This window comes from Astyanax mexicanus, chromosome 25 (genome assembly GCF_023375975.1).
Source record: "Astyanax mexicanus isolate ESR-SI-001 chromosome 25, AstMex3_surface, whole genome shotgun sequence".
Lineage (NCBI taxonomy): Eukaryota > Metazoa > Chordata > Actinopteri > Characiformes > Acestrorhamphidae > Astyanax > Astyanax mexicanus.
The window spans coordinates 8,939,083-8,963,669 of NC_064432.1; the positions used below are offsets into that span (position 1 = coordinate 8,939,083).

Sequence of the window (24,587 nt, forward strand, 5' to 3'; positions counted from 1 at the left end):
AAAGGTCAGGGGGTTTGGATTGGTCTGAGTGACGCTGAAACAGAGGGGGTCTGGAAATGGGTGGACGGATCAGAACTGATCACTGGGTAAGAGACTCCTGAACTGAACTCTGATCATGATGCAGTTACTGACTCTCACTCCTCACTGCTCTGATAAACACTCTGATACTCTCCTCTCTCTGATAGGTTCTGGAGACCTGGAGAACCCAACAGTAATGGAAATGAGGACTGTGTTACAACTGACATTGGTTCTGATCCTGTGAATAACTGGGCTGATTATCCCTGTAATAGCCAGTTCTTTTGGATGTGTGAAAAGAGAATATAAAGAGTAGATATTGTGGGAGAAGTGTGTAATATTACCTTTTTGCTACTCCTGAATAACTTCTCTTTTTAAAAGTGTTTAATTAAATAAAGACAAAAACAAGAATCTGCTGAAAACAGGAGTGTTCTATAAAGACTCATTTCACTGTTTTTCATTCTGATTAATCTTAGTGATACACAGTTTTTACTTTTAGTGAAAAATCTCAATCACAAATTTTGTGAGGGTGATGCAGTTACTAAATATAAATGCATTCTTTAGCACTCACATTCTCAGATCCAGCATTTAAGCTGCTGATTGGCTCCCTCTAGTGGATTTATCATGACATCACACCCAAACTCAACCTGTTTCTAATCCTGACTGAAGATCCTGACAGGATTATGAAACTCTAAGCAAATACTGGATTTTCAGAGCTCAGTTTAGTGAATATGTTTCTCTCAGTTTTCTGAATTAAACAGTTGATGTCTTCAGTTCATCTATGAGAGAGAATCAAACTGCTGCTGCTGATCAGTGTGAGAAACAGTGGATAAAACACTCATTAGAAATGTGGAGTGATGGATGAACTGGACGTTCAGAACTGTGCATGGAAATATAAACACAAACATACATAAAGAAGTTATGTGTTGTGATCTCATAAATGCAGTAGTGTATGAGAGATTAAGATCAGCTTTAATAAAGAGCAGGTGGGCTCTGCTGTTTTCACACCTTAAGCTCACACAGGAAACTATACGAGCCACTTGGGCACTTCCTTTATTGTAGTTAAAGTAGGCGAGAGGTGCAGCACTGCTGTAGTGTTTCTACAGAGACGCAGTAATTCAGTGTTTCAGTCTTTTAGAGATTAGACATGTCTCTGAGTGTTTATGATGATGTGATTGGATCTGAGGAGATGAACAGAGGAGATACAGTGGAGATGGTGGAGGATATCTACGAGAGTGCAGACGCTGTTAGAGGTCATGACCCCAACACAGACATGGAGGACCCCAACACAGACATGGAGGACACCAACACAATGAGGATCCTGAAGACACCTCAAGCAGGTACCATTACTAATTACTGATTACTGATAAGTGTACTTGACAGCAGTTATGTATGGTAGTGGTGTAAGAGTGTGCAGGGTGCTGGAACAAGTGTATCAGACACCAGTGTCACTGCTTGGTTAAGAAAAGCCTACAAAAGAAAAGTTTCCAACCAAGAGGCCTTCTTAGGTCAGAAACCAGTGAAATGTGGGTGTGAGAAAGTAAGACTCTATTAACTTGTTAAATTATATACATTAGCATTGTTTATTTTGTACTGTATGGGGATAAGCATGCACCCCTTTAGACCTGATAAACAGGAAGTAGTAGACAGAGACACAAACACAGAGACTCACTAAACTCAAATGTTTATTGCATTAAGTTAAGTTGCCCTCCACCACACCCAAATAAACTTACAGGGCTAAACCCCCTGATTTTAGGTGACTCAAATTTGGAAAAGGCTAAAAAATGTAAGGGGTCGTTTGGGAGGGGTACTGGGTGATGTATGGGTTTAGAGACGGGGCAGGAGGGAGAGCTGATTGGCAGAGCTGCAGCAGTTAGCCTCTGATAGCGGTGAGATGCAGGGGGTGGAATTATTGATTGACTGATCTGCACATTATGATGTATCTGTGTACCAAAGTATGCTGACACATCATCCTCACCTATAGCACAGTTGAACCTGAGAGGGCGCTGCAGTGAAAATGAAATAGTCCTAGCTTATACTGTGTATCAGGAAAGTGAGTACACTCCTCACATTTCTGCAGATATTTAAATATATCTTTTAATGGGACAACACTGACAAAAGGACTCTTTGAAACAATGAAAAATAGTCTGTGCGTAGCTTATATAACAGTGTTAATTTATACTTCCTTCAAAATAACTCAATATACAATTAAATAAAATTTACCCCATTTTTAAAACAATCACTAGGCAGTCAACACACTCAGAAAACAGCACCAGCTCTTATACATCCGCCAAGAGACAGGTGTGCTGACACACACACAGCCAACTGGCCTCGCTCTGACTCTGGCTGCTGATGATGATGCAGCTACTAAATGTAAATGCACTCTTTAGCGCTCTGCTTTAGTTTAAACCCTTTAAACCTGTATAACTTCCAGTGACAAGTAAAATTATCCAATTATACACAAGCTAATTAACATGGAGACACACACTCTGCACAGCAGCAGCACAAACCATTCTCCTACCGTCTCTCTACAGCTGAACTGGTCCAGATCCTCACTAAACCCCAAACCCAGCCTTTATCTCAGGGTGGAGCTTCTGAAAACCTTCATTAGTGCATCAATATCCAAACTGTGACTGTGCTCATGTGCTGGATGTGTGATTATAATAATAAACAGGTTTTCAGAGACGCAGAGCAGAGAACCCTCTTTCAGATGAAGCGTCTCAGACTGAACGATCGAGACAAAGCTTTATGAAGTTTTCAGTTTCTGAGTAAACAGCACTGGTTAGAGGATGGATCTGAGACGTATCTGAGACTGTGTTTTTCTCATTGTTACACAGAGAATCGTGGCGGCTCCACCAGCAGAAACCCTTATTCACCCTCTAATCTGTATTTAATTCTACAATATTTTACTGTTAATTATTTTTTTTTACAATAAATTACTCCTTTATTTTTATTATCTAGACCTGTCCAGAGACACCACAAAGATTAATAAAATATTTTAATCTGTAATTTTACTGCAGACTGTAAATCATTGATCAGCCTGAAAGCCTCAGATCCAGCATTTAAGCTGCTGATTGGCTCACTCTAGTGGATTTATCATGACATCACACCCAAACTCAACCTGTTTCTAATCCAGACTGAAGATCCTGACAGGATTATGAAACTAAGCAAATACTGGATTTTCAGAGCTCAGTTTAGTGAATAATTCAGAAAACTGAGAGAAACGTAAACAGTTGATGAAACTGCTGCTGCTGATCAGTGTATAAAAAATAAACAGTTGATAAAACACTCATTAGAAATGTGGAGTGATGGATGAACTGGACGTTCAGAACTGTGCATGGAAATATAAACATATAAACATACATAAAGAAGTTATACTCAGTTTATATTTTAATCTCATAAATGTAGTCGTGTATGAGAGATTAAGATCAGCTTTAATAAAGAGCAGGTGGGCTCTGCTGTTTTTTAAGCCTTCAGCTCAAACAGGAAACTGTATAGAGTTGATGACACTTGGACACTTCCTTTTTTAACAGCACTATTGTAGTTAAAGTAGGCGAGAGGTGCAGCACTGCTGTAGTGTTTCTACAGAGACGCAGTAATTCAGTGTTTCAGTCTTTTAGAGATTAGACATGTCTCTGAGTGTTTATGAGGATCTGATCTACTTTGAGGAGCTGAACAGAGCAGATCAAGACGAGATAACGGTGGTTATATATGAGAGTTCAGATGCTGTTAGAGGCCTCGACCCCGACACTGAGGTGGAGGACGCCAACATGATGAGGATCCTGAAGACACAAAAAGCAGGTACCGTTACTAATTACATTTTGTATAATAGTAAAAGACTGAGCTGTACTCTGTATAAACTCAACTCTTAGAGAAAGTTTAACTGTTTTCTGGTGATAATAAAGAACAAGCAGCAGAATTACTACACTGTAGCTATCAGATCACCACTGTATTGTGTTGTAGAGAATATCAGTAAATCACAGGTTCTTGGGAAGTTCTCAGTAAACTCAGGTATCTCATACTGATAAAAGTGTACTTGACAGCAGTGACACATGTATGGTAGTGGTGTAAGAGTGTGTGTGTGGTGCTGGAAACAGTCCAGGCCTATAAATGAGCCCAGTTCGGCTATTCAGTCTATTTCACTTTGCTTGTGTCTGGAGCTGAAAGCCAGAGCTGAAGGTGAAGGAGTGACGGTTCTGGTCACTAGGGGTGGTGACCAAGGAAGCTTTTGGCTGAGCCTATTGTCCCGTTTGTCCGAGATTCTGAAGCTAGCAGGAGTCTCAGGCTGGACTGGGTGAGGAAAACACCTGGTTCCTGGTTAGCTGCATGCTCTCGTCCTCATGTGTTGGACTGTGTTGGTCGTAGAGCTTAGATCGGGCCCAAAAAATCCGACCCGACCCTGCCCGAGCCAGTGCACGTTCTGCCCGAGCCCGACCCAACCCGAACCATGAACTGTCATTATGAGCCCGAGCCCGACCCGATCCGCCCCATAAACTGTCTGTTTTCGGGCTGTTTGAATGAGCGAAATATAATCAGAATTATGTTAATTAACACTGTAACATAGAAGCATAGAACTATTATTTCATTAAAATGATTTTAAGAACAGCTACACACAGTGCTGCGAGTCAAACGCGGAGGCGTTCACTAGCGCCCAGAGCTGCGTGATTACTTTTTTCATTTTTATTATAGTTTAATTTAATTTTGTTTTGTTTTTTCTCCTACAGTTCAGTAAGTTTTAATTTGTTTTTAGAGTGGGCTTGATAGTTTTTATTAGTTTTCACACATCTCATCAGAGAGATCAATCTAAGAAACGAGAAAGAGAAAGAGAGATAGATTTGAGTTCTGGTATGAGCTAGGGTAAAGTTTCTCACACACTGAATCTCCTGTTTCTCTTTTATCTCCTTGCGCTCATATTGTAATCCCATACATAATTCTGCAGTTTCTCAGTGTTTTCTGTCGTATTTTGCGGCTAGCGCGAGCGCTTTAAACGAGAACAAACGCCACAGACCACGAGGTGCCGCGCGCTGCCGCTGCTGTGCCGTATCCGACTCCCAGCTGAATCCGACTCCGCTTCGCGAACAGAATCGGCACAACACCGCCCGCTGTACAACAGCGCTTATAAGTAAATTAAATACGAAAATGAGGGTGTTCTATCAGTACTTTCAGTTGATTTAAGTTAGTTTTATAAACACACAATACAGTTCGAGTTAGTTCTGTTTTTTCCATTTAATTACCGTTTTTATTAGATTCAGTTAACACAAATGTTTTTTCACTTTCAGTTTTCGCTATTTCGTTCGCTTTCATGAACAATAATAATTGGTTACTCGGCAACATTGTGATTATCACACCAGAGATTTATATAAGATAAAAATTTTATTAGAAAACAGATGCCTACATCTCGGACTATTTTCTGGATCCCGACCCGACCCGGCCCGAGGAATTTCGGGTCGGTCCTCACGTCAGGTCGGGTTCGGGCAGAGAATCTAAGCTCTAGCACAGCAGCAGCACAAACCATTCTCCTACCGTCTCTCTACAGCTGAACTGGTCCAGATCCTCACTAAACCCCAAACCCAGCTTTTATCTCAGGCTGGAGCTCCTGAAAACCTTCATTAGAGCATAAATATCCAAACTGTACAAACTGTGACTGTGCTCATGTGCTGGATGTGTGATTATAATAATAAACACGTTTTCAGAGACGCAGAGCAGAGAACCCTCTTTCAGATGAAGCGTCTCTAAAACACTCATTAGAAATGTGGAGTGATGGATGTACTGGACGTTCAGAACTGTGTATGGAAATATAAACACAAACATACATAAAGAAGTTATGTGTTGTGATCTCATAAATGTAGTCGTGCATGAGAGATTAAGATCACCTTTAATTGCACCTCATGTCAAAGAACTCTCTGACGATCTTAAAAGACAAATTGTTGCACTAAAGATGGCCAAGGCTAACCTGAAGCTGAGCTGCAGCCCAGTGGCCAAAATCATCCAGCATTTTAAAAGAGCAAGGTCCACTCAGAACAGACCTCGCGTTGGTCATCCAAAGAAGCACATGCTCAGTGTCATGTCCTAATGTTGTCGTCTTTGAAAGATAGGTGTGTAGGAGTGCTGTCAGCTTTGCTGCAGAGATTGAAGAAGTGGGGGTTCAGCCTGTCAGTGCTCAGATCATACGCTGCACAGTACATCAAATTGGTTGTCACCCCAGAAGAAAACCTCTTCTGAAGTCTGTACAGAAGAAAGCTTGCAAACAGTTTGCTGAATACATGTCAACAAAGGACATGGATTACTGGAACCATATCCTGTGGTCGGATGAGACCAAGATTAATTCATTTGGTTGGTCAAATGGTCTCAAGCATGTGTGGCTTCAATCAAGTAAGGAGTACAAAGATAAGTATCTCAAGCCTACAGTCAAGCATGGTGGTGGGAATGCCATGGTCTGGGGCTGCATGAGTGCAGCGGTTGTTGGGGAGTTACATTTCATTGAGGGACACATGCACTCCAATATGTACTGTGAAATCTCTCGCTTTTCCCTGTTGCACTACCCTCTTCTAAGATTTCAGCCTGGTGTCTGGTCTCTGGAGCTGAAAGCTAGAGGCAAACGTGATGAGGTAATGAATGTCCTGTCCTGGTCCACTCTCCTGTGCATACTGGGATGCGGCCACATGTTCACAGAGGCTGTTGGGGGGCAGAAAAATGGTTGCACATGTGGCCAATGGCATTGCGCAGGCACTTGGGGCAGCAGTTGTTGCCCTTCAAACAGCCCCATCTCCACCAAGACTGATGGTGCTGCAGGGCCGCAAAACCTGGCTGACTGCAGATGGTCTGGGTCTGCTGTGTGTTCTCCTGCTGACTACAATCACAGTGCTGTGGATCCAGTTCAACCACCTGACTGGCCCCCATGTTCTCAGTGCGGTCTCCATCCAGGGTTGTTTCAAGGTATTTGGATGCCCCAAGCAAAAACATAACAGAATTAAACCTTCTGCAGTTTGCAAATTAGACAGACACACCTAATGATTTGAAGAAAGTGAACAGCTGTTATATAATGCACTTAATTATCAGAGGTTATTCCTACCTTCCATTTGGTGGAAAGATTATCATGGTAGAATAGCTAGCATAGCAGAAAAGACTTGCCACCTTTATTAAAACCAAAGGAATCCTTTTTTTCAGGATTTTCTGGACTGAAACTCTGCTTCCTGGTTGCTGAGGGTTCATATTTTGTTGGTTGCAGGAATCACAAACCTGGCTGTGAGGGTCCCGCTTGAGGGGATTCGAATAAAAGTCTCGTTGAACTTTCATTTATTGACCATCACAGAAATTAACTCTACTGTTGTCCTTTTTTCACCCTCCTCCATCTTTACTTTCTGAAACAGACTATTGGTAGTAAGCCGTCTATCACAAAACCTGGAGCTATCAGCCAACAGCATTTGATGAGGGAGATGACCCTGACCCCGCCAATAAACTGTCAAAACCCCCCTTTTCTACACTTAGACGCGAAACTTTCACTGGAGCAAAAAGAGCAGCCCCAGGCAATGCACATAATGTAAACACTTGAAAAGGAGTAAAATGAAGTTCAAAATAACTTTTGACACTGATGTGATTCCATACTTGTCCCTCCTCCAGTTCTATCCATCCCTTGTCCTTTCCAGACTCCCCTCACCTCGACTTTGTGGTTATATTGGACCTTTTAATTTATACACGTGACACTGTGGACTGAAGAATGTTAAATATCTGCATACAGTTTCAGAAACTGAATGTTGTTTTCGTCCATCTGCACTACTATCAGACTTCATCTCAACTCCCATAATTAATTTCACCTTGCCATGAGCACACTGATCAGTGTTCAGCTTTACAACTTATACAAGTGTGGGTGTACCTAAGCTCTTCCCTGAGGCAACCCTTCATTATCAATTTACATATTGCTGTCCCATGACTTTTGTCAACTCAGTGTACTTATTATTTCTATGAGTAAAGTTTATGTATTTGTGTTTCCTCATAGAGAGTCGCTCTGCAGGAAGCAGACGCTACAGACTGGCTGCAGTGGGTCTGGGTCTACTGTGTGTTCTCCTGCTGACTGCCATCACAGTGCTGTGGATCCAGTTCAACCACCTGACTGCAGAGAGAGACCAGTTACAGACCAGTTACACCAACCTGACTGCAGAGAGAGACCAGTTACAGACCAGTAACACCAACCTGACTGCAGAGAGAGACCAGTTACAGACCAGTAACACCAACCTGACTGCAGAGAGAGACCAGTTACAGACCAGTTACACCAACCTGACTGCAGAGAGAGACCAGTTACAGACCAGTTACACCAACCTGACTGCAGAGAGAGACGGGCTCCAAAGAAGGTTTTCTGAACTGGGTTAGTGATTAATTGCACCAATAATCACTTTATTAGGAACATCATTCTAACACTGGTTTGAGGTTAAACTGGTACAGAGTTGTGCCACTAAATCATTCCACATCGTTACACTATGGAGTTACATTTAAGCCACAAAGTGTTGTACTTGCAAAGAGCTATTAGAAGGTGTTCATCAAGTGCAAATATAAAAACAGTCTAAGTGCATTCAGTTCCATATTCAGATGCAGTAATTTGCTTTTTGTCTACACTTCCACTTTTTATTCATTCGGATAATTTTTTTTAGTTTTCTACGTTCAAACTTTTATCAGTGTTGTTGCACTGAAACCAGAATTACAGCCTTAAATCTTAAGTGTTTCATTAAATCTGTATCTTATCTGTAAAGTCTGAATTGTACGTTCTTTCAGGTTAACTCACACGTTTGTGTCTCATTTCTTTCTGGCAGCTCTGTTTCACATCTCTCAGAATCGTAATCATATAAACCAGAGAAAAGAGTTAAAATGTTTTACGGTGAAAAGCATCAAACACTTGTGACCCAGAAGTGACCACAGGTGTTTTCTCATAATGCATTGCTTTTGTGTTTCATCCATAGATAAAGCAGTTAGAGACGGGTGGATCTACTTCAGCTCCAGTCTTTACTACGTCTCTACTGAGAGGAAGAGCTGGAGTGAGAGCAGAAACGAATGCAGAAAGAGAGGATCAGACCTGGTGATCATCAACAGCAGAGAAGAACAGGTGAGAGAGAGAGAGAGAGACAGAGAGAGAGAGAGAGAGAGAGAGAGATGTATTAAACTGTTTAGTAATGTTTATCACAGCAGTAAGAGTTTATTTAACTGTAAAGCACTGTAAAACTACATACATTTTCTGACAGTTTTTTGTTTCTACTCCCACTGTTCATTTTTTTATCTCCACTGATCATAAACACTGGGAAAACGTAAATCACGCATCGGATCTCGATGAAAGAAAGCTTGAGAAGAGAAGTAAAAAATCTTCTCTGATATAAATTGTGTAATTAGTTGAGAACAAAATGAAAACAACCACTGAAATCATAGCCTCATCCACTTTCTGTGAAGATTGAAGAACAGGGTGAAAGTAGGATAATAAATTCTGTAGAGAAATAGAGGGACTACTGTCTGTAATTATAGAACTACAGTGTCCTATATGATCAGTGCAGCTAATAAGACGGACTGTGGACTGTGTTTAATACACAAATTCAGTGAAGAAGAGTCCAGTCAGAAGAACTGAGTTAGAAGAATATGATTAGAAGAACACAATTGAACACAGTTAGAAGAGCACAGTTAAGTGCTGTTGATCTCACGGGTTTCCTACAGGTGGAAGAGTGCTGGTTCTTATAGAATAATTTTAAATGCTCAAATGATGACATGTATTAAGTGTGTGTGTGTGTGTGGTGGCTTGTTGGAAATGTGTAAGCAGTTATTGTACTTCAACAGGTCTTCATTAACACATTGAGAAAAGATCAGCGGGTTTGGATTGGTCTGAGTGACGCTGAAACAGAGGGGGTCTGGAAATGGGTGGACGGTTCAGAACTGATCACTGGGTAAGAGACTCCTGAACTGAACTCTGATCATGATGCAGTTACTGACTCTCACTCCTCACTGCTCTGATAAACACTCTGATACTCTCCTTCTCTCTGATAGGTTCTGGGGAACTGGAGAACCTGGCTTTTCCAGTAACTGTGTTGTATACGGCTATGGGTCTGATCCTGTGAGGAAATGGGCTACTTTTCCCTGTAATAACTGGTTTGTTTGGATCTGTGAAAAAAGATTATAAAGAGTAGAAATTGTTTGAGAAGAGTTTATGTATTTCAGGATTCACTGCTACAGCTACAGCTAGTGATAATAACAGCCACACTTTTTCCTTCCTCTGTTTGAATTATTCTTTTTCTTTGCTCTGCCTTAAAGTAGATTTTTTTGTATGTCAATTAAATAAAATAATTTCAGAATATTCTTGAAGGGCTTTTTATCCCCTATCTTTTTAATAAAGGCAGTGAGAACTAGGACTTTTTGTAAGGGGAAAGTGTTCTTTTATATTTGCGTTTCTCTTCCACCAGTAGATAACTTTGTAGTGTTACAGTTTGGGGTGTTAGATTGTTTAAAGTTGTTTTAAGTGTATTTGCTTTGATGAACTCTTTCTTTTAGCTTTAGATGGTTATTAGCTGTAAACTGATTCCACTGTAAAGCAGTACATCACTGTATGTATAGTGACTTACAACATTTGTGGAATTACAGTAAACTGCAAAAAAAAAATAAACTAAATGCAACATTTTCTGTGCATCTCTTTATTTGTTAGATAAATCCATTTACAGGTCATATTACAAAGTGAACTTCTTACTTCATATTACATGGTACTGATTTCTGTTGTCAGAAAACGTTGAAATGGAATTATTAGTGTCTGAATAATGTCCGATTTATGTTCACAGAAAATTAAAGCCTGACTAAAGTTACTGTATATTTCAGAGAGCGTTCTGAAAACAGATCTTATAAACGTTAGCTTTCCCAACCCCCTTTAGTATGTTACCATAATAATTTTTTTACAATATATTATCATTAATTATTTGCTGCTCTCATCACTGAACTCGAGTGTAAAACAGGTGTTGTGTTGAATTCGCCCCGCCGCGAGATGAACCCCCTGTCGGCAGCGCATCCGATACTTCACTTAGGTATTCTACTGGCTTTACTTTGGTTATTGTGACCAAAATAAATATTAATTCAATCCATTTAGTCATAATGGAAGGTCGTTATGTGGTGAATACATATGAAATATCTGCGAAAAGAATTTTAAAAAACTATGTAAAAACATTACTTTACTGAATAATACCCGATCAAATACTTTATTGGACTTTATTGGTCAGCGCTGTGTTTTGCGTCTGACGTTTTTAAATTATTGCAAGAAAGGTGATGGAAAAAGAAAAGCTGATCAACAAACTAAATTTATAAACAAACTGATAATAATAATCTAGTCTTCATGGAAATTTGTCAGCTTGCTTCACCTTAATATTTTAATAGAATCAGATCATGCTTTTATAATCAGATCGTCCTATTATAATTAGTATGTGATTCAATGTTTTTTATTTTCATATAAACTAATAAACAATTTGTTGTGAAGTCTGAACTAGATTTCACTAGTCTGGTAATTTTGTTGATTTCACCATTGCTATAATAGCATTAAATAAGTCGTTTTTATAAACTGGCATAAAGTTTGAAATAATACAGCAATAATAAATAAATAATTGATTGTCTACATGTTTTTTTGTCATGAACGATTCTGTTTTTTTTTAATTGCATTTTGTTGCCATTAATATTAATGGTATAGTATTTTATGTCAAAACAACAAAACATAACATGAGATAACCCATTAGGTCCAAACATTTTTGTACATTCCTTCTAATAAATGCATTTATCTACTTTAAACTGCTGACACAGATGTGCGAATGCTCAGCAGGTCTAGTCCACGTAGAGAAGGACAATAGTGTTCTGAATACACAGCTACTGAACATAACAATTTAATTCTTATTTTACCCGAGTTTCATCTTAAATTTGTGGGGCAAATTACCCAATCACCATTCAGATGAACTGCCCTTTTCTCTAGCAATGCTCGTCTCCAGCTGCAGTCAGTCCAGCATTACTACGCAGCCAACACACTTTTAGAGGAAATCACCAGATCCCCAAGCTCTGATACATCAGCCAACAGACACCTGTGCTGATAACACACAACCACTTGTTCTCTATCAAACTCTGGCTGCTGATGGTGATACAGCTACTCTGCTTTAGTTTAAACCCTTAAAACCTGTATAACTTCCTATGACAAGTAAATTAGCATCCAAATATACACAAGCTAATTAACATGAAGGTACACAGCAGCAGCACAAACCATTCTCCTACCGTCTCTCTGCAGCTGAACTGGTCCAGGTCCTCACTAAACCCCAAACCCAGCCTTTATCTCAGGGTGGAGCTTCTGAAAACCTTCATTAGAGCATCAATATCCAAACTGTACAAACTGTAACTGTGCTCATGTGCTGGATGTGTGATTATAATAATAAACAGGTTTTCAGAGACGCAGAGCAGAGAACCCTCTTTCAGATGAAGCGGCTCAGACTGAACGATCGAGACAAAGCTTTATGAAGTTTTCAGTTTCTGAGTAAACAGCGCTGGTTAGAGGATGGAGCTGAGACGTATCTGAGACTGTGTCTTTCTCACTGTTACACAGAGAATCGTGGCGGCTCCACCAGCAGAAACACTTATTCACCCTCTACTCTGTATTTAATGCTACAATATTTTACTGTTAATTATTTTTTACAATAAATTACTCCTTTATTTTTATTATCTAGACCTGTCCAGAGACACCACAAAGATTAATAAAATATTTGAATCTGTAATTTTACTGCAGACTGTAAATCACTGATCAGCCTCACAGCCTCAGATCCAGCATTTAAGCTGCTGATTGGCTCCCTCTAGTGGATTTATCATGACATCACACCCAAACTCAACCTGTTTCTAATCCAGACTGAAGATCCTGACAGGATTATGAAACTCTGAGCAAATACTGATCATAACTGTGGATTTCTTTAATGATTTATCTCAGACCAGTATATAAAACTCTACAATCTGGACTTGATGTGTGATATGGTATAATATATATAGTACAGTCTAGTTTAATATTATTCTAGTTTAATATTATTTACAGTGCTAATATAAACACTTTAAGAGAGTCTGTGTTTATCACAGCTGTGCAGCTCGTCTCTGTAATCTGAAATAAGCAGCTGTGTGAGAATAACACCACAGTAATAGTGAGAGTACTTTAATAAAATACAGATAAAATACAGTTTCAGAAAATCTCAGTGTGAGAAACTGTACACTGAATGTGAGTTAAAGTGAAGCAGAGTGTCTGTAGCTTTTAGTGCAGTTTAGCATGAGTGCTAAAGTAGAGCTGGAACTGTTTTCACTGGTCTGACTGAGAAGAGCAGCAGCACTATTGAGCTTTTCCACAGCACACACACTTCTCTACTGCCCTCTAGAGGAAACCAAGAGCAGCTCAATCACTGAATATGAGTCAGCAGTGCTGGATTTCTTTTCAGAGCTCGGTTTAGTGAATATGTTTCTCTCAGTTTTCTGAATGGAACAGTTGATGTCTTCAGTTCATCTATGAGAGAGAATCAAACTGCTGCTGCTGATCAGTGTGAGAAACAGTGGATAAAACACTCATTAGAAATGTGGAGTGATGGATGAACTGGACTTTCAGAACCATGCATGGAAATATAAACATGTAAACATAAATAAAGTAGTTATAGTCAGATTATATTATATTTTATTAAAAATATAACAGTGTATGAGCGTCTGAAGCAGCTTTGTTCATGAGCGAGAGAACAGCATTCACACCCCAAACACACTGTGTGAAGAAGATGGCATTTGGTACGTGGTCATTTCCTGTATTAAAACCACTGTTGTAGTTAAAGTAGCCGAGAGGTGCAGCACTGCTGTAGTGTTTCTACAGAGACGCAGTAATTCAGTGTTTCAGTCTTTTAGAGATTAGACATGTCTCTGAGTGTTTATGAGGATCTGATCTACTTTGAGGAGCTGAACAGAGCAGATCGAGACGAGATAACGGTGGTTATATATGAGAGTTCAGACGCTGTTAGAGGCCTCGACCCCGACACTGAGGTGGAGGACGCCAACATGATGAGAATCCTGAAGACACAACAAGCAGGTACTATAACTAAATTTGTTGTATAATAGTAAAATGCTGAGCTGTACTCTGTAGAAACTCTACTTTTTACAGAAGTGTTTACTGGTGATAATAAAGAACAAGCAGCAGAATTACTACACTGAAGCTATCAGATCACCACTGTATTGTGTTGTAGAGAATATCAGTAAATCACAGGTTCTTGGGAAGTTCTCAGTAAACTCAGGTATCTCATACTGATAAAGGTGTAATTGACAGCAGTGACACATGTATGGTAGTGGTGTAAGTGTGTGTGTGTGTGTGTGTGTGTGTGTGTGTGTGTGGTGCTGGAACAAGTGTATCAGACACCAGTGTCAGTGTCAGTGCATGGTTAAGAAAAGCCTACAAAATAAAGAATTCCAGCCAATAGGGTTTCTTGTGTCAAAAACCAGTGACATGTTGGTGAGAGGAAGGTGAACTTGATAACTTATTAAATCATACACTTTATTTATTTTGTTCTGTAAGGGGAAAGGCGTGCACCCCTGTGGATCTGATAATCAGGAAGCAGTAGAGAGGCACACAAGTTGCCCTCCACCACACCCAAACAAACTTAAAATAGCATAATAGCTCTTCAGTGTTTTTTAACCAGAAAGTAAAACAGTCCCGGCCTATTAATGAGCCTAGTTCGGCTATTCAGTCTATTTCGCTTTGCTGGGCACCCCTGACCAGGGCTGTGGCGTCAGGGTAAGCCCTCTCGCCTTGCCCCATGACACTCCCCTCTTCTAGGATTTTACCCACCAGGGACATGGATGAGACTCTTGGATGGCCAATGGCCAATGGTGCTGCAGATGGAGAGGCTCCAATGTTCTCAATACAGCCTCCAATTGGTCACTAGGGGCAGTGACTTAGGAAGCTGTTGGGTGAAACAGGGCAGGTTGAGCCTATTGTCCCATTTGTCCCAGATTCTACGAGGCTGAAGTTGGTTTGATATTCGCAGCTCCAGATTCGTTTGGCTCGATATTCGCAGCCTCGTATTCCCCGGCTGAAGTTGGTTTGATATTCGCAGCTCCCGCTTCACTGAACCACCGTGAACTAAAGGGAGCGTTCACAAACACCCGCTGTTTATATTAAACACCTCACAGATCAACACTGAAGGAGATAGAATGAAGAAAAGCAGTACAGCTGTTTATTAACAATGTAAATATACAATATCTTATTAAATGTAATTTTATATACACGACCTTTCATCACTTTTTTTCTCCAGTTTTACTTACAACATGAATTTGCTGTTCTAGTGTAATTCATTCATTTCCTGAGTCAAAAATATCTGAAATAGAGATTTAGCCTCCTACTTTCAAGAAAACCTGGCATTATCCTGTCCGGAGCTAATTGTATATTGTAAAATATTTCTTTTAATTACTGAATTTATAATTATATATTATAATAAATATATTTAATAAAATTATATTTTGAAAGCCATTGCGCTCAAAAAATATGAGGCGGATGTTCAAGTGTGATTTTGAAGAACTTTTTCATGTTGGGCCAGAACAAATACACATGATCTGAAGAGCACTAGTCTTCTACTTTAAGGAAAACTTGGAATTAGCCTGGCCCAAGCTGATTTTATACTTTAAAATGAACTGGAAACATGGTATAACGAGCAATTTTGCACAAAAAATCCACTGTTCCAGTACAATTTTGAAGAACTTTTTCATCTTGGGCCAGAACAAATACACATCAGATGAAGAGAACTACTCTCCCACTTTGAGGAAAACCTGGAATTAGCCTGGCCCGAGCTGATTTTATACTTTAAAATGAACTGGCAACATGACATTATTATTGTGTGATTTATGTAAATGTTTATATACTATCATGTAATGTTTTTCTATGTATGCAATGAATATTAATGATCAATAAAGTTTCTCTTTAAAAACAAAAAAAGCAAAGTGCTCTACCGCTGGAGAAACAATTGAATCCAATGAGGGTCAGCATGAGTGGCAGAAAACGCATGACATGGACCAACGAGACTAGGAAAAAAACTGTAGTCCAAGCAACAAAAAGCACGGATGAGACTGATATTAACAATTAGTGAACATCCTCACTGTACAACACTTTTCCCTACACTCATATAGAGATAAAGAAGGAGGAAAAAGAGGGAGAGCAGAATCGGAGCTTTATTCTGATGTTGAGAGACAGATACAGGTTTAGAAATGCTGTAGCTAAACCACACACCAAAACACTAATCGCAGACGTCACGTGTTTTAGAAAACTTTACCTATTATCAGCAGGCGACGCACGGCGTCAACAGCAGCACAGCACAACCACAACTGACCAGCGTCCATCAGAGCGACGAACAGAGCAGAAAGAGCGGCATGTAAAAAAAAACAATGTGAACGCACCTTAAGAGAGTTGATAAATGAGTGAGAAGTGTGCAATTAAATTGTTTTCTATTAATGTTTAATACTTTTAGTGAATTAAATAAGGAGGAATGAAAATCAATGAGTGGACTTTTACTCATTGCAAACATTAAAACGTTAAATTCTCAAATATCATATTATTGATATTTATGTAAAAACTAAACTTAAACCTGCTGAATATTAATAAAAAAAAAGCTGTAAAATGTGTGCCAAAACTCCAGCCAATCAGATATTTTTAGGGGTGATTCCTGTCCAATCGTTATTTAGCATTTTTCAACACTTTTTCCCTTCAAAAATGCAGCCAGTAGAGCACTTGAGTGCATTATGTCACTAGAGTGCCTCACAGCCTCAGCATTAAGCTGCTGATTGGCTCCCTCTAGTGGATTTATCATGACGTCACACCCAAACTCAACCTGTTTCTAATCCTGACTGAAGATCCTGACAGGATTATGAAACTCTGAGCAAATACTGGATTTTCAGCGCTTATTTAAACGTCAGAGCTCAGTTTTCTGAATGGAACAGTTGATGTCTTCAGTTCATCTATGAGAGAGAATCAAACTGCTGCTGCTGCTGATCAGTGTGAGAAACAGTGGATAAAACACTCATTAGAAATGTGGAGTGATGGATGAACTGGACATTCAAAACCATGCATGAAAATATAAACATTTAAACATAGACATAATGAAGTTATACTAAGATTATACTGTAATCTCATAAATATGTAGTGTATGAGATATTAAGAGCAGCCTTTTGACTTTGAGCATCTGCCCCTCCAAAGGTCTCTGCACGACCCCTTTAGCAATACAGAAACAGCTGTACTGAGCTCAGCTGCCTGATACTCAGTGTATCTGTACTAGAGATTAGCTTAGCAAGTGAGCTTCAGAAACACCACTGAAAAAACTTCTGTTCTGTCTGTCCAGTCTCTCCATCATTCTCGTCTAAAGGGTTATAAATGGAGTTTCAGTCAGTCATACGAGGAATGAGGAATATTAAGTGACCTCAATGTAATTCAGTCCCTTTAAAAAACAATGTAAAGGATGTGATATCATTAATCTCAAATTATATTTTATTAAAGGGTTTCCCCAAGAGAACAGAGTGGACAGGGAATTTTTGCAGATGTTTATGTTCGCTTGATATGTTTTATGAAATTAGTGTTTTATACATTAACAACTGAAATATTGTGACTTAAAAATTATTATTCAACTTAACTTAACTTATATAGTTAGAGAGTGGGGACAGGTAAGACATGCTATTTTTTCAGTGTAGTTTTTAGTAGTTTTGATTATTATTTTTTAATTACAAGAGATGTTATTTATGGATATGATAACTTCGACTCTTCAGAACTTTTGCTCTCTTAAGAACTATGACTAATAGACACAGAGGAAAAAAGGTCTGCTGATTGGTCTTCTAGGCACAAAGGTTCTTCCAGTGGCTCATGAGGGCCTTGATATAGCTTTGCTAAAACATGCGCTTTAGCCAGGTCGACCAGCATTTTGAGTTCAACAGGATGTTCATTCATTTATTTGTGTGGCACATTTGTAGAGATCAATGTTGTGTCCCCAACATCACTCCTTATTTAAAACACAGCTGTCAGAGTGAACCCCACCCAACCGCTCCTCACAACCCAATTTTTTGTGTGCCAATTCTACCAACTCTGCAAAAATGGGCATCAGATTCTACTGCAAACTGATGTATAAGTGCGTGGGAAAGCAAGTTTCGGTGGTTAGAGGTGGTTTAAGAGTGTCTTTTAAAAATAATCTAAGAAACCACACAGCTGTCACTCAAGCCTACCCACACTGAGCTCAAACATGCTATGTAGGTTTCAATTTCTTTTTTTTTTGTTTTTGCAGAACTCATGTGAACAAAACACGAAACACAAAATATATATGTTTGCATATATGTTAACATTCACAGTGCAGGGTGGAAAAAGTATGTGAACCTCTAGGCTACTGACTTTTGTAAGAGATAAATAAAGCCTGCAGTCAGCCAACCTGAAATCCAATCAATTTGATGAGATTGGATGTGTTGGTTAAAGCTGCCCTGTCCTATAAAAAAACACTCACCAGTTTTGAGTTTGCTGTTCTTAAGAAGCATTGCTAGATGTGAATCATGCCTCGCACAAAAGATCAAGCTCTCAGAAGCCTATGTTCAAGAATTGTTGACTTGCCTGAAGCTGGAAAGGGTTAAAAAAGTATCTCTAAAATCCTTGATGTTCACGTGTCCACGGTAAGACAGACGGTCTACAAATGGAGAAAGTTCAGCACTGTTGCTACTCTTTCTAGGCGTGGTCGTCCTGTAAAGATGACTGCAAGAGCACAGCGCAGAATTATCAATGAGGTGAGGAAGAATCCTAGAGTGTCAGCTAAAGACTTACAGAAACCAATGGCACATGCTAAGATTTTTGTGGACAAATCTACAATAAGGAAAACATTAAACAAGAATGGAGTTCATGGGAGAACACCGTGGAGGAAGCTGCTGCTGTTTGAAGTTTGCAAAAGAGCACCTGTATGTTCCACAGCAGTACTGTCTAAATATACTGTGGACAGATGGAACCAAAATTGAGTTGTTTGCAAGGAATATTCCATGCTATGTGTGGAGAAAAAAGGCACAGCACATCATCATCAAAACCTCATCCCAACTGTGAAATATGGTGGAGGGGGCATCATGGTTTGGGGCTGCTTTGCTGTCTCAGGGCCTGGATGGATTGCTGCATCAACGAGAAAATGAATTTCCAAGTTTATCTGTCCACCAACTGAAGCCTAACAGAGGTTGAATGTAGAGCTTAGATCGGGCCCAAAAAATCCGGCCCGACCCAGCCCGAACACATTCTGCCCGAGCCCGACCCAACCCGAACCATGAACTGTCATTAAGAGCCCGAGCCCGACCCGATCCGCCCCATAAACTGTCTGTTTTCGGGCTGTTTGAATGAGCGAAATATAATCAGAATTATGTTAATTAACACTGTAACATAGAAGCATAGAACTATTATTTCATTAAAATGATTTTTAAGAACAGCTACACACAGTGCTGCGAGTCAAACGCGGAGGAGTTCACTAGCGCCCAGAGCTACGTGATTCCATTTTTTCATTATTATTATAGTTTAATTTAATTTTGTTTTGATTTTCTCCTACAGTTCAGTAAGTTTTAATTTGTTTTTAGAGTGGGCTTGATAGTTTTTATTAGTTTTCGCACATCTCATCAGAGAGATCAGTCTAAGAAACGAGAAAGAGAGAGAGAGAGAGAGAGAGATTTGAGTTGTGGGATGAGCTACTCACAGGTAAAGGTTCTCACACACTGAATCTCCTGTTTCTCTTTTATCTCCTTGCGCTCATATTGTAATCCCATACATAATTCTGCAGTTTCTCAGTGTTTTATATTTCGCGGCTAGCGCGAGCGCTTTAAACGAGAACAAACGCCACGGATCACGAGGTGCCGCGCGCTGCCGCTGCTGTGCCGTATCTGACTCCCGCTGTACAACTCCGCTGTACAACAGCGCTCATAAATAAATTAATCACGAAAATGAGGGTGTTCTATCAGTAATTTCAGTTCATTTAAGTTTTATAAACACACAATACAGTTCGAGTTAGTTCTGTTTTTTCCTTTTAATTACCATTTTTATTAGATTCAGTTAACACAAATGTTTGTTGAGGAATTTCGGGTCGGTCCTCGCATCATGTTGGGTTCGGGCAGAGAATCAAAGCTCTAGTTGAACGATGCAACAGGACAACGACCCAAAACATAGAAGTAAATCAACAACCGAGCGGCTTCAACAGAAGAAAATACGCCTTCTGAAGAGTCCTGACCTCCTGAAACCAATTGAGATGCTGTGGCCTCATTACCTCAAGAGAGGGATTCACACCAGATATCCCAAGAATATTATAGCTGAACTGAAACAGTTTTCTGAAGAGGAATTTAAAAATTCCTCCTGACTGTTGTGCAGGCCTCATCTGCAACTACAGGAAATGTTTGGTTGAGGTTTTTGCTGCCAAAGGAGAATCAACCAGTTATTAAATCCAAAGGTTCACATACTTTCCCCCCCTCACTGTGAATGTTAACAAGTTGTTTTTAACAAAACAATGTGTGGTATTAGCTTAAGCAGTCTGTGTTTGTCTGCTTTGGTGACTTGTGTTATTGTTGTGATGAAGATCAGAACACATTGAATGAGTAATTTATTGCATCTGTATGTGTGGTAGAGATTCATGTTATCCAATGTATCCAACATCACTCTAACACCCCGTAATCATTGTGTCTTCTTTGAATATATTTTTTATTAAAACACGTATTTCAGCTGTTAGAGTGAATCAACATGATTATCCCCACTTGATCCTGCCACCCCAATTTTTTGTGTCCCAGTTTAACCAACTCTGCAGAAATGGGCATCAGGTTCTACAGCAAACTGATGTTTAAGTGCGTGGGAAAGCAAGTGTTGGTGGGTAGTTGTGGTTTGTGAGTGTCTTTCAAATCTAAGAAATCTAAGAATCTAAGAAACCACACAGCTGTCACTCAAGCCTACCCACACTGAGCTCAAACATGCTATGTAGGTTTCAACTTTTTTTTGCAGAACTCATGTGAACAAATCATGACCATCTGAAACACAACAAACACACATGACCAAATCAACTGAGAATATGAGTAAATTAATCATCATTATTGCGTGATTTGTGCACTATATTGCCAAAAGTATTCACTTGTCTGCCTTTGCACGCATTCTTAATCATTTGGGGTTTAATATGATGGTGGCCTTTTATTTGCAACTATAATAGCTTGTACTCTTCTGGGAAGGCTTTGCACAAGGTTTAGGAGTGTGTTTATAGAATTTCTGACCATTCTTCCAGAAGCACAATTCTCCTTGGTGGCTCGTAGTTTCTGCTCACACACATTGATGCTGAAGCACACAACGCTCTCCACCACACATCTGTAGAAGGTGTGACAAACTTCAGGTGGGAGGCGGACGTAAACGCAGGTAAGACCGAATTTCTTAAATAAATAACAAATAAACAAAGAAGCAATCAAGAAACAAACAAAAGACAAAGCAAACATAAACAAACACGTAAAACAACGAGAAAATAAACTTGACAGAAAATAAACTAAACAGGACAAGGGAATAAACAAGTAAATTAACAACCACCTAGGGGATGTGAGGAAGTGGTTGCTGAGCCATGAGAACAGTCTGATTCCCAGATGCCATCTCCACATCAGACTCCTACTCTGGACACCCCAAGTCTGACTTTAAAACCAGCTTTGCCCCAGTCTGTGGCTGTGACATCCAGAGGCAGAGAAATAAGTTTACCTGCTTGTTACAGAGACTCATGATGTTAGCTGTAGGAACAGCAGCTGTTTTGGGCAGAATAATCCCTATGCTGCTGTGGACAAAGGGCAGTCAACCCCAATGTCCTAGTTATAGGAGTTTTATTTCTAGTGCTATTTAGCATGTTATGTTGCAGTTATACAGTTATGAGACAATATAGTTGTTATATGTTGTTCAGGTTAAAAAAAATGGAGAAAGTGATTAATTTATTTTTGTAAAAAAAGGGGGTGGGGGGGCGGAGATGTACTGATATTGTGTATAGGACAGGAGTGGATAACCTGGGAAGTGGGCGGGACCTGGGGAGTGAGGGAGAAGCTAGGGGCACTGTTTTAAAAATGCTTAGAGTGCAAGCATGCTAATAAAAGCTCTATTAAACTCCTGTCGGTCTGCTGTGCCAAGTTCATGACACAGGTGTTAATAACCTTTGGAAAATGTGCACAGTTGAATCAGCTTTTTAAATCTCAACACTTTTTTAACTTCTGTAACAGTTCGGCTTGTGTAGCCGAACTGCTGCAGACACGTGGGCTAAACCCACCAAACAACATATTCTTCCTCCTCGACATTTCACTTCTTTCCTTCTTCCGTTTTCTCGATCAGGACGAACGGGACATCCTAAATTTAAATATTCAGTGAGCGATTTGCATGGACCTTATATGGGTAAATGTGGGCGTTACAGAGGCGAAATACTAGGCTGGGTCACATTTAGAAAAAGATGGTGATTTATATAAAGAGGAGACAGCGATCATGTGTGCCTATAAATAACAATTGTAGTAGGTAAATGTTAAAATGTTCTATATTGTACATGCACAGAACTATAGGATGCTCTGTAGCATCTAGAGGGCGAGTAAAGCTGTTTATGTCTGTGGGTGTGTGTATAAGAGAGAGAGAGTGAGAGGAAAGGAGAGTGAAGACGGAGGAGAGAGAGCAGTGAGTGTGTGTGGTGTACACAGCCTTTCTAACCTGCAGCCAAACGTAGTCTCCCAGTCGTACTCAAATAAAAGTGCTTCTGATAACTTTCACCATCCAGCCTTCCTCTGTTCTGTTGTGGTACCGGACTCGCTGCCGTTTCGCCGACCGAATGGACTCACAGCCCCAGAGTTGAGTAAACAACGCTCAATTTACTATTTTTGAGGTATGGTGGACTCTGTTGTATGAAGGTTTTTTTTGTCGACTGGTCGAGATTTTAAGCTACGTGCTGCGTGTGTAAGGTTTTTTTCTTATTCTGAACGTGAAATGGCGGATGATGAGCAGCCCTCTCCCTTAAAATCCACGAGCATGGTGCAGTTACCCTAGAAGCTGCATTAAAGGTGGCAACCCAGTGTGAGTGGGCATAGTTAGCTTTGACAGTAGCAGCCCGCACACCTGTTATTCCTGTGACTAACTCCACAATCTGGCGCTACTTCACATCCTGCCTTAGCTGAATTAACAGCTGCTATTGCTGACCTCAGAACAGACCTGCATGCCTTGAAACAAACACATCTACAACATACTGAGAAGAGACTTCACCATCTCACACACGAAGTGTCTGACTTTCAGCACGGCCTGCCAGACTGTGCTCACACTCCGTACCCATCTTGCAACACAGCTGCATATGCCTGCACAAGTGGATGCCAGCGGGACCGAGCCGACCTCCAGTGGCGTGACTGTGTGGACCACACTCGTACACCCAGCTGGACTTTTTGTGAGGATGATCAGCACGTTTCCTCCTATGACACCTACCCTGATACTCCTAGATGACTTTGTCAGTCTATGCCTAGCTCTCACGAGGCACATCACCGGCTACCTACAAGGGCAGACTGCTCCCCTCCCAGGTTTCGCCGTGACAGGTATTCTGTACGCTCCCCCTCACCAGAAAGCCATCCACACTCATCTTTACATTATTACATTACATTACAATACATTTGGCAGACGCTTTTGTCCAAAGCGACTTACAATATTGCAGTGCAAATAATAGAAGAGGTTAAGTACAAAATAATAGAAGTTAAAAATAAAACATCTTTTAGAGAGGGCCTTAAGGAGGTCAGAGGGAAATAATGGGATAGAGGAGTAGAGAAGAGGAAGAAGGAGATGAGGTTAGAATTAGTTAGTTAGTTAGAGGTGTTAGGAGAGTAAGAGCTCTTTGAAGAGCTCTGTCTTCAGGAGTTTCTTAAAGATAGCGAGAGATTCTCCTGATCTGGTAGTGGAAGGTAGTTTGTTCCACCATTGTGGAACTCTGTACGAGAACAGTCTGGATTGCTTTGTGTGAGTGTTAGGCAAAGCGAGACGACGTTCATCTTACCACTCCTCACACACACCACGACACTCTAAGCCCCACTATGGCCACTCCCCATCACCTGATTCACAATACACACACACAAGAACCCCCTCTTCATCCTCTCCACCCCCAGTACCACGTGACAGGCCACATCGCCCATATCACTATTCCCCTTCACGATGAGTACACTTTTCCACTCCACAAGGCTCAGATAATTCTCAATCTGGTTATAATCAGGGAAACTAATAGCAGCTGGCATTGCAGACCAAATGTCAGCTTCCAAAACCCCCTTGGTCCCCCCAAACGTTGCCGAGTCAGGTGCAGATACATCTCCAACTAGCTACATTTCAATTACACTCTTTGGCTCAGAACAGCATGCACTTATTGACACTGGCTCTGGACTTTCCTTGATAACTGATGAGTTATACCTGCTCTAGCCTCTCAGCCTATTGCTAAGTTATTTGTCCTGGCCTCTTCTGTCACAGGTCAGGTGTTAGATGTGATTGCATTACTGCCCCTGTACACATTGGTGATATTACTCTGCCCCATGTGTTT

At 40.2% G+C, this 24,587-nt stretch overlaps 1 long non-coding RNA gene across 1 annotated transcript; it reads left to right on the forward strand.

The window, feature by feature from the left end:
- LOC125787687 (uncharacterized) lies at nucleotides 1–10,650 on the forward strand. Its single transcript, XR_007429479.1, has 2 exons — nucleotides 1–86; nucleotides 10,033–10,650. It is a non-coding gene; the product is annotated as an uncharacterized LOC125787687 (long non-coding RNA).
- Nucleotides 10,651–24,587: the final 13,937 nt, after the last annotated feature.